Source organism: Mus pahari, chromosome 10, assembly GCF_900095145.1.
Source record: "Mus pahari chromosome 10, PAHARI_EIJ_v1.1, whole genome shotgun sequence".
Lineage (NCBI taxonomy): Eukaryota > Metazoa > Chordata > Mammalia > Rodentia > Muridae > Mus > Mus pahari.
In genome coordinates this window covers 53,338,420-53,346,581 of record NC_034599.1, presented here as the reverse complement: position 1 = coordinate 53,346,581, position 8,162 = coordinate 53,338,420, and positions in this window count along the sequence as shown.

Sequence of the window (8,162 nt, the reverse complement as noted above, 5' to 3'; positions counted from 1 at the left end):
AGAGAGAGAGAGAGAGAGAGAGAGAGAGAGAGAGAGAGAGAGAGAGAGCGGGAGAGAGCGGGAGAGCACAAAATGTCTGGATTATACAGGGAGGAGGAGCCTCTGGGGAAGGACAGCCCAGTCCCTAGAAATTTCAGGGTTGGGGGCAGGGTTTGCCATGGATGCTGGGAGAACCTGGCGGCCAGGTCTGCTTGATATGTAAAATATGTACCTCAGTCCCTTGTCTTGGCTTCGGAAACCAAACAGATAGGGAGGGCCCAATCGTCAAGGGAGGGCTGTGGGTGTCTGAAATAGACTGGAGGACAAGGCCACTAATCTCGGGTGGCATAGAGGTCATCCATCTTGTCAGAGGCAAAGGATGAGCTCAGGCATGGCAGAAGACCTAGTCATGGCAGAGAGGCATCAGGGACTCCAAGCCTGGCGGTCACGGAAGACTATCCCAACCGCAGTCTTCTCAGCCGAGTGGCCTCACACAGGATCCTGAATGTGTCTATGCCTCAGTTTGTTCCTCAGCAAAATGGGCTGCTGTGTGTGTGTGTGTGTGTGTGTGTGTGTGTGTGCAGGCGTGTGTTTTGGTGGGGCGTGTCACATGACCCTCTCACATGGGTCACATAGCAGATATCCTGCATATTTACATTATGATTCATAACAGCAGCAAAATTACAGCTACTCACCCCAAGGGTTCCTCCTTCTCCATAGACTAGTGAGTAGTTTGGATAAATTGTAGAAGTTGTGCCAGGAAGTTGGGGACAGGAAGAGGGCAGGGATCGCGACACGGAGAGCCAGGGAGTGCTAATGTAGGTGATTAAATCATTTGCAACAATCCATTTGGAACGGCAGTGGTATCTAACACAGGGCGTGACAACAGTTCCACAAATAGAAAGGTGGCCAGTGAGGCAGCTGGAGGAACACATTCCAAGGGCATGGGTGGGCACCTGAATTACTTCCTCCTGCCCGCCCAGGTAACCGAACAGGCCCTGCAGTACCAGGCACAATGATCAGAGATGCCCTACTAGCCCAAGGATGGCATCTCCTATACCCACATCACACCACTTCTACAGTGTAGCACTTGGCTTTCATTAAATGCAATCGAATGCTGCAACCCTTTCATATAGCTCCCCATGTTGTGGTGGTGATTCCCAATCATAAAACCATTTTCATTGCTACTTCATAGCTGTAATTTTGCTACTGTTACAAATCATAATGTAAATATCTGATATGCGGGATATCTGTTATGCGACCCCTGTGAGAGGGTCGTTCGACACGCCCCACCAAAGGGGTTGTGACTCACAAGTTGAAAACCCGCAGCTTTAACTTCTTGTCCTGTTACTATTCATTAGCCAGCTAGCTAGGACACTGCACAGGATAAGCCTTTGCTGTGTCTACTGCACTCTGGGCTCAGGACCCAGCCTGACTCATTATGTGGCCAGTAATTGTTGATTCCAAGGAATGGGCCTCTATTCAGTTCCTGAGGCTGACCTCCACTGCGTTCCAATAGAGGCCACAGGTGAAGGGTTAGGGCCCCAATTCTCCCTCTGTTCTATTCCTCTTCCTTTCCTTCTTCTTCCTTCTCTCCCCTCCTCCATCCAGTGCTCCACTCCCCCTCCCCCTCCCCTTCCTCCTCCCTCTTTTTTCCTTTTCTTCATCTTGCCCTCTTCCCCTTCCTTTTCTCACCTCCTCTCACCCTTTCCTCCTCCCCTTCATCCCCCCCTTTTCTCCCTCATCCCCTTCTTCCTCCATCTCACCAGTTTAAAGGCTGATCCCTGCCACCTGGCCTTATAAGGACTTCTTGGGAGGGAGTCTGCTTTTCTGTCCTCAACCTTGCCTGACCTCTGAGCGAGTCTGCAGATGAAGAATCCGGAAGGGGCTGCTGAGGTGGGGGAAGCAGGAGGGCCTGGTAGCCGATCAGGCAGCACCTTCCAAGATACCCAAGTCCACGTGGATGGAGCAGACAGTTAATTTGCTCCCTAATTACCAGCTTCACTGTGGACACCCTCCGAAGATGCATCGCTTCTAATTGAAACAGCAGGGTGGATTGCAGGCTCTAGGCAAGCATCCTTTGGCTCTCCTGGCAGGAGCCAGAGGCAGGCAAAGGTGTTTCATTAGAAGAGAGTGGGGGGAGGAGGTGGTCACAGTGCCTACTGCCTCCTAGAAGTGTTATTTGGAGACCTGCAATTTAGAAGCACAATGAAACTGCTGATGAGAGATGACCTCATCCAGGAAGGAGAGGCTCCACACGGCTGCTCCTCCTTCCTGGAAGAGAGTATCTTGGTTCATGCACCCAAAGTCTTAGAGCTTACTGGGCATGTTGGCAGAATTTACACTACATCCCTATTCCGATATTCCCATTTCCCACTTAGTTTTCTAGATTTCAAAATGGCCAGTTAAAAGACTACATTTCCCAGGATCTCTTCCAGATAGGTCACCAATAACATTGTAGGGTTATTTTCATGGAGATGATGTAGGGAGGATTTGAGGGAAATTCCTCTTGGGCAAAATATATGCAGATGACATATTATTATTATTTTAAGGTTTAGTATGTGTATGTGTGTGTGTATATGTATATGTGTACACCGTATCTGTTTTCAGACACACCAGAAGAGGTTGGGAGGCACCAGATGGTTGCCGGGAATTGAACTCAGGCCCTCTGGAAGAGCAGTCAGTGCTCTTAACTGCTGAGCCATCTCTCCAGTCCCCAACATATTTTTTTTCTTCATGTTTTTATTTCTGCTTCTTGTCCTGGATATGGTGGTTGGAGCTTACGCAAACATCTTGGGGCTGTGAAGTTGTCTACTAGAAGTGAGGTTATCATTCTAGACATCTATCTAGAAGGAACCTGAATTCTTGATAAGCATATTGCTGTGGACTATTTGTTTCTGGATCTGTTTTGTTTGCTTTTGTTTTTTAAAGAATGGGTTTCTTTGGTTAGTTCTAGCTGTCTTAGAACTTGATCTATAGACTGGGCTAGCCTAGAACTCAGAGATCTTCCTGTCTCTGTCTCCCAAGTTCTGGGATTAAAGGTGTGTGATGCCTTGCCTGGGGTAGATCTGGTTGGTTGGTTTCTTTTCTTTTTTTCTTTTTCTCTCTTTTGGTTTTAGAATACACTTTTTATATGATTACATCACTGCAGCTAGGTTCTGTCACTCGCCAGTTTACTCAAATCCTAGCAAATGAACTGACCTTTTGGGAATGTAGAAGATGGGACTGGAGCCCCTATACATGCACTGCACATGGATGGGCATGCTGTTTTGCATATGATTTTAGTGTGGAGAAGGCTGGCCATCTCTGAGTAAGGAAATTTCACCACTGTCTTAGTTGGCAGCCTAAGACCTGGGTCACTGTTGCTTACTGTTTTGGGGCCTCTGGGAGCAAACCCATGGCCTGACCTGTGGTGTCTGTTTTATTGACAGCCCTTTTGCTTTTATTACTGTTAAATTAAAATTCTGCACTGCATAATAGAAAAGATAGTAGGCTATGTCCTTGCCAAGTCCTGGGGGACATTGGATTCCCACAGACTGGCTTGTCATCTGTATGGACAATACCTCTCTGACCTTCAGAAGGGGCTGGGCGGAGACATTCTGTACAGAGAGAGGATGGAGAGCAGGACATGGACAGTGGGACCCAGAGAGGATTCCCTGGGGATGGGCGGAGCCATAAGTCCAGAGGTGCAGACTTAGTGCAGCAAGCTTTGAGAGAAGCTGTGGCGCACAAAGGCACTAGTGATGAGGCCTAAGGGGAATTTACTTGTTTCCCATAGGGGACTGGATAGGAGGCACAGCCTCATTTGAAGATGTAGGGACCAAGGCACATCAAACCCTAATAGGAGATGGAGTGTGAATTCAAAATCTTTCCCCCCTTGAGAACAGAAAGGCCTTTTCTGTGGGGATTACCCAGCAGGATCTGAGGTCAGAGACCTCAGGGCCACTTCTGGGGCCAGGATACCATCTGGTGTATCATATAGATGTATCATATAGAGATACATCTACCTCTATATGAGTGTGTGTTGTGAGGCTGTGTGGAAGTCATCCATGCTGTGCTCGGCCCCTGCCTCTTAGAAGAGCCTTGAACTCAGCCTTCAGGCCTCACTCTGCCAGGAGTTCCCCTGACCGTGTGCCCGACTCCAGATCCCCGGGCTCGGTGGCTACCAGAGATGGCAGGGATTGGGGCTGCAGAGGACAAATGATTGGTGCTGTTTCTTCTTGCCTCAAGGAGAGATTGCTCCAATGCTGCCAAGGGTCCCTCCTCCCACTGTCAACCACTCTGAAACTCCTCCTCCTCCTGTCACCTGTCCTCCACCGCACCCCACCCCATCCACACAGTGACAGAGGTCAGGGAGATATAAACAACCCACGGTTTCCAATTAATTTTTAATTGCCACTTGAAATTCTTAATTGCAGCTGAAACACTATCTGTAATGGAGGCCTGGGGTAGGGGTAAGGTGGGGGTGACCCAGTTAGAGGTGCTGAGCCAGTAGGGGAGGGCCAGAAGGCAGGCTGGCCGGTGACCCTAGGAGCCCCTAGAGTTACCTCTGCCTCTCAGGGGCCAGAGGCCTAGACTGCAGCCTGTTCCCTGGGCAGGAAGTCTGGAGCAGCACCATCTGTCTGTGTCTTGTTAGAGTAGAGGGTCTTGACAAGACTCCTGCAGGTTCTCCTTGGCCAATTAGAACCCTTGCCAGAGGGGACCCAGGAGCTTCTTGGAAACCCTTATAGGAAATCTGAGCAGTTTCCACAGAGTCTCAGCCTTACACAGGAGGTCTAGGCTCCTGGAGAAGCCTTGAGGTGGCAGCAGGGTTGGAAGAAGGATGAACAACTGTCTGGTCTTCGGGGACTGAAGAATTCCCTGTGTCATGGTATTTCTGGAGCTAAGGCCAAAGCAAGTCCCAGTAAGCCAAGCTGGTTACCCTAGCTTGGATCAGTGGCTCTTTGACACATAGTCTGTCTTGGGGAGTGAGAAACTGTACTGCTGGGGGGGGGGTAGAGATCTGGAGACGCTACTATTCTTCTTGTCCACATTGCCCTAACCTGGGCTTCCCCACCTAGACTTGCTGTGGCCTGCCTAGTCTTCTGTATGTCACCTTCTTGCTGTAGGTTGTTGACATGAATTCTACTCCCAGATGCATAGATGATTCCATTGTTCCACATGGCATAAGGCCTGTTCTGAGCCTCAGTTTCCCCTTCCTCTACCTAGTGGTAGCCTGGGTCACATAGTGATGTGGGCAGGACAAGGAGCTATTTGAATCAGGAAGGGGCTAAGGACAGATGACCTGTCCAGAGGTGGTAAGATCTAGCCTAGCTACTGGCTGGGGTGAGGGGAGGCGAAGCAGCCATACGAATTGCTGGAAGCAAGGCCTGCTGCAGCCCTCTGTCTGCCTTCCTCTTCCAGACGTGCATTTGCAAACTTTTGGTTAAGACAGCTGGTTCACCATAGGTGCCAGTACCTAAGACTTGACAGCTAGCGACAACAGAAGCCTGTGCAGAACAGCTTGAACATCTGCTGGAGTTGCAGGGCAGGTGGAGTGGGGGCTGGGGTCGTGGTGAGGCAGGGGCTGTGGCTGTAGTCAGGAAAGGATCTGACTAGGGTCAGGGCCTGGAAAAGCAGGAGGACTTGGGGAGGAATGGCTTTCCTGGGGAGCACTCTGTGGGTGAGTCTCTGTTGCGTGAATGAGTGAAGGAATTTATGAGCAAACGGGGGCAGAGTTGGGTTACTAAGCAGAGTTTAGTAAGCTACTAGGCGTAGTCACTATTCTGACTCTTAGGGCTCTTAGGAACAGATCACGGCTGAATGTCCCTCCCTTCCCTAGAAGTTGCCATCACTCTAGGGACATGATGACTATAACCTTTCTTACTTGGGGCCTCTCTGGCAGACTCCCTAACCACCACCAGTCAGCTCTATGGTAGCCTGTGAGGTCTGGATTCCAATGCACAGAACAGCCTTGAGTCAGTTGGGGAGATACTGCTAAGAGGCAAAAGGACTGACTTCAGCTCCTGTCTGGGCTGCTGGGACCCATGTCTCTCTAGGTTAACAGTCCTGTCAATGAGCCCAGAGCACGGGCAACTCACTGTCCTGGCCTCTGGGCACGGGCTCCTCTGGCTCTCCACTCTGGCTGTGTGATTCTTTTGTCTGAACAGTGTGGCTGCATCCCCCTGCTTGCCTGCTCCCAGTCCTCCCTCTGTAAGACTCCTCCCTCTCTCCCTCTTCCCCCACTTCCTTGGATGTAAGGATCTCGTGAGTCACTCCACTTTGAGCTGCCAGATGCCAGATGCAGTTGGACTCAGAGAGGAAGCCAATTTTCCCCCGTTATTTAAACAGGGCCCTGGGCTAATGGAAGCCCCTAACGCTGCCATTCCTGCATTTTTTCAGCAGGGTAGGCATAGCTGCATAGAGGATGCTCGCCACCTCCCAGGTTCTGTCTGACTGCCCTCCACCCGCTAAACTTGGCAAGCTTGTCTTGCTGCCAGGAGACATGGCACCAGGTCAGCTCACTGCAGCTCAGGCCGTGCTCAGAGAGGACTCCCATCACTAGGACACTCAAAGCTTTTTTGATCAAAGCCCAGGTTAATTCCCAGGGTGTCATCCAAGGAGTTTTCAGGAAGAGCTTCCTCGGTCCCTAGCGCTGTGCTGGTGTTGTGGGGGAGACAGGAAAAAATAAAGATCCTCGTCTTCAAGGAATCGTCTGTTTAGAGAGGAAAAAAAAAAAAAATTCATACCAAACAGTGGTTCCTGTTTCTCTTCTTGGATCTCCTTCCAGACACGACCTCATTTAATTGCCACAGCTCCTCCGCATGAAGGAAACTCTGAGGCATGAGGAGGCTCTGAGAGACTGACTCATCCGGGGTCAAGGCTGTGGTAGTGGGCTGAGTTCTATCCCCAAAGCTTTATCGAGTCTTCAGTCAGTATAGGGAGAAGACAGAGACAATTCCTAAGAGAGGAAGTCCAACAACCTCTCCCTCTGCCTTCCTCCAGTGAGATGTGGCCTCCAGGCTGTCCTGGAACTCCTGCTTCAGCCTCCCTTGGGCTGAGATTACAGGTGTACACCACCATGCCAGGCATTGCATGTAATACCTACAACCCAATTCTGGGCCCTGCCTCGGTGACTAATCCTGGCAGAGTCCTTTGGAATCTGGTTGGGAGAGCAGGAAAGAGAAGGCATCACTACACTCTCGTCATCTGGCTCATGGGCAGCATCACATGTTTAGACATCTTTTTCTGATGGCTGACTGGCACCTCAAGGCTGACAATCAGGTGCCATCCATCTGTATCCTCGGCTCCAACATGGAAGTTGGCACATAGATGCCCAGAGAAACTGCACTGAAAAACGTATCATGTGATGACCACCCAGCCCAGAACCTTGGCAGTCCAAGGTTGAATACAGGCCTCTGGGCTAGCCTCAGACAGCTCCAAGTCTTCAGTTTGGATAGAAAATGAGGAGGGGTATGCTACCTGGTCTCTAGCTTGTGAAATTCAGGGTCTCCTGCTCCCCCCTTCTATTGATCACTTATCTGTAGACCGAAGTGGTTGCAGCCTGCCAAGTGTTTGAGGGAAATATCCTGCTCTAGAAAGAAACATTTCCCCCATAAACTTGCATTGTGTTTTTGATTGTCTCCTATAAAGGAAGAGATGCATCTTTTAGTTTATTGTTTACAACTGTGTGACTGAAAAAAAAAAATCGATTTTCTCACTCGACATTTCTTCAGCCAGACTCTTCCCCTGGAGTCTTTGATCTGGGCCTAAAGGCTGATGCCCAGAGCTTAGGGCCAGAGGCTCCTTGGGCGGGTGGGAATGGCCCCAGCTTTAAGCTGGCTATGTGTCTGGCATGGACTGACATAGGAAGGGCCTTTTGATTCCTGTACCGCTTCCAAGCTGTTGGCCAGAAGGCAAGGACTGGCTAAAAGAACATTGCACAGCCCTCCAGGCTGTGGAGAAGAAGCAGGAACAGAGCCAATTCCACCACCCTTTGTCAGACCCAACAGACCACTGATGGTGGTGGAGGGACCCCCTCCTTTAGCGGACCTCAAGATTGCTGCCTCCTACACAAAGCCTCCCTTACTGCCCATGGTAAAGGTGGCTCCTCCCTCTGTTGGCCTCCTTGTCGGCCTCCTGCCTGATTGATGTCTGTCTCTTTTTTTTTTTTTTTTTTTTTTTTTTTGAGACAGGGTTTCTCT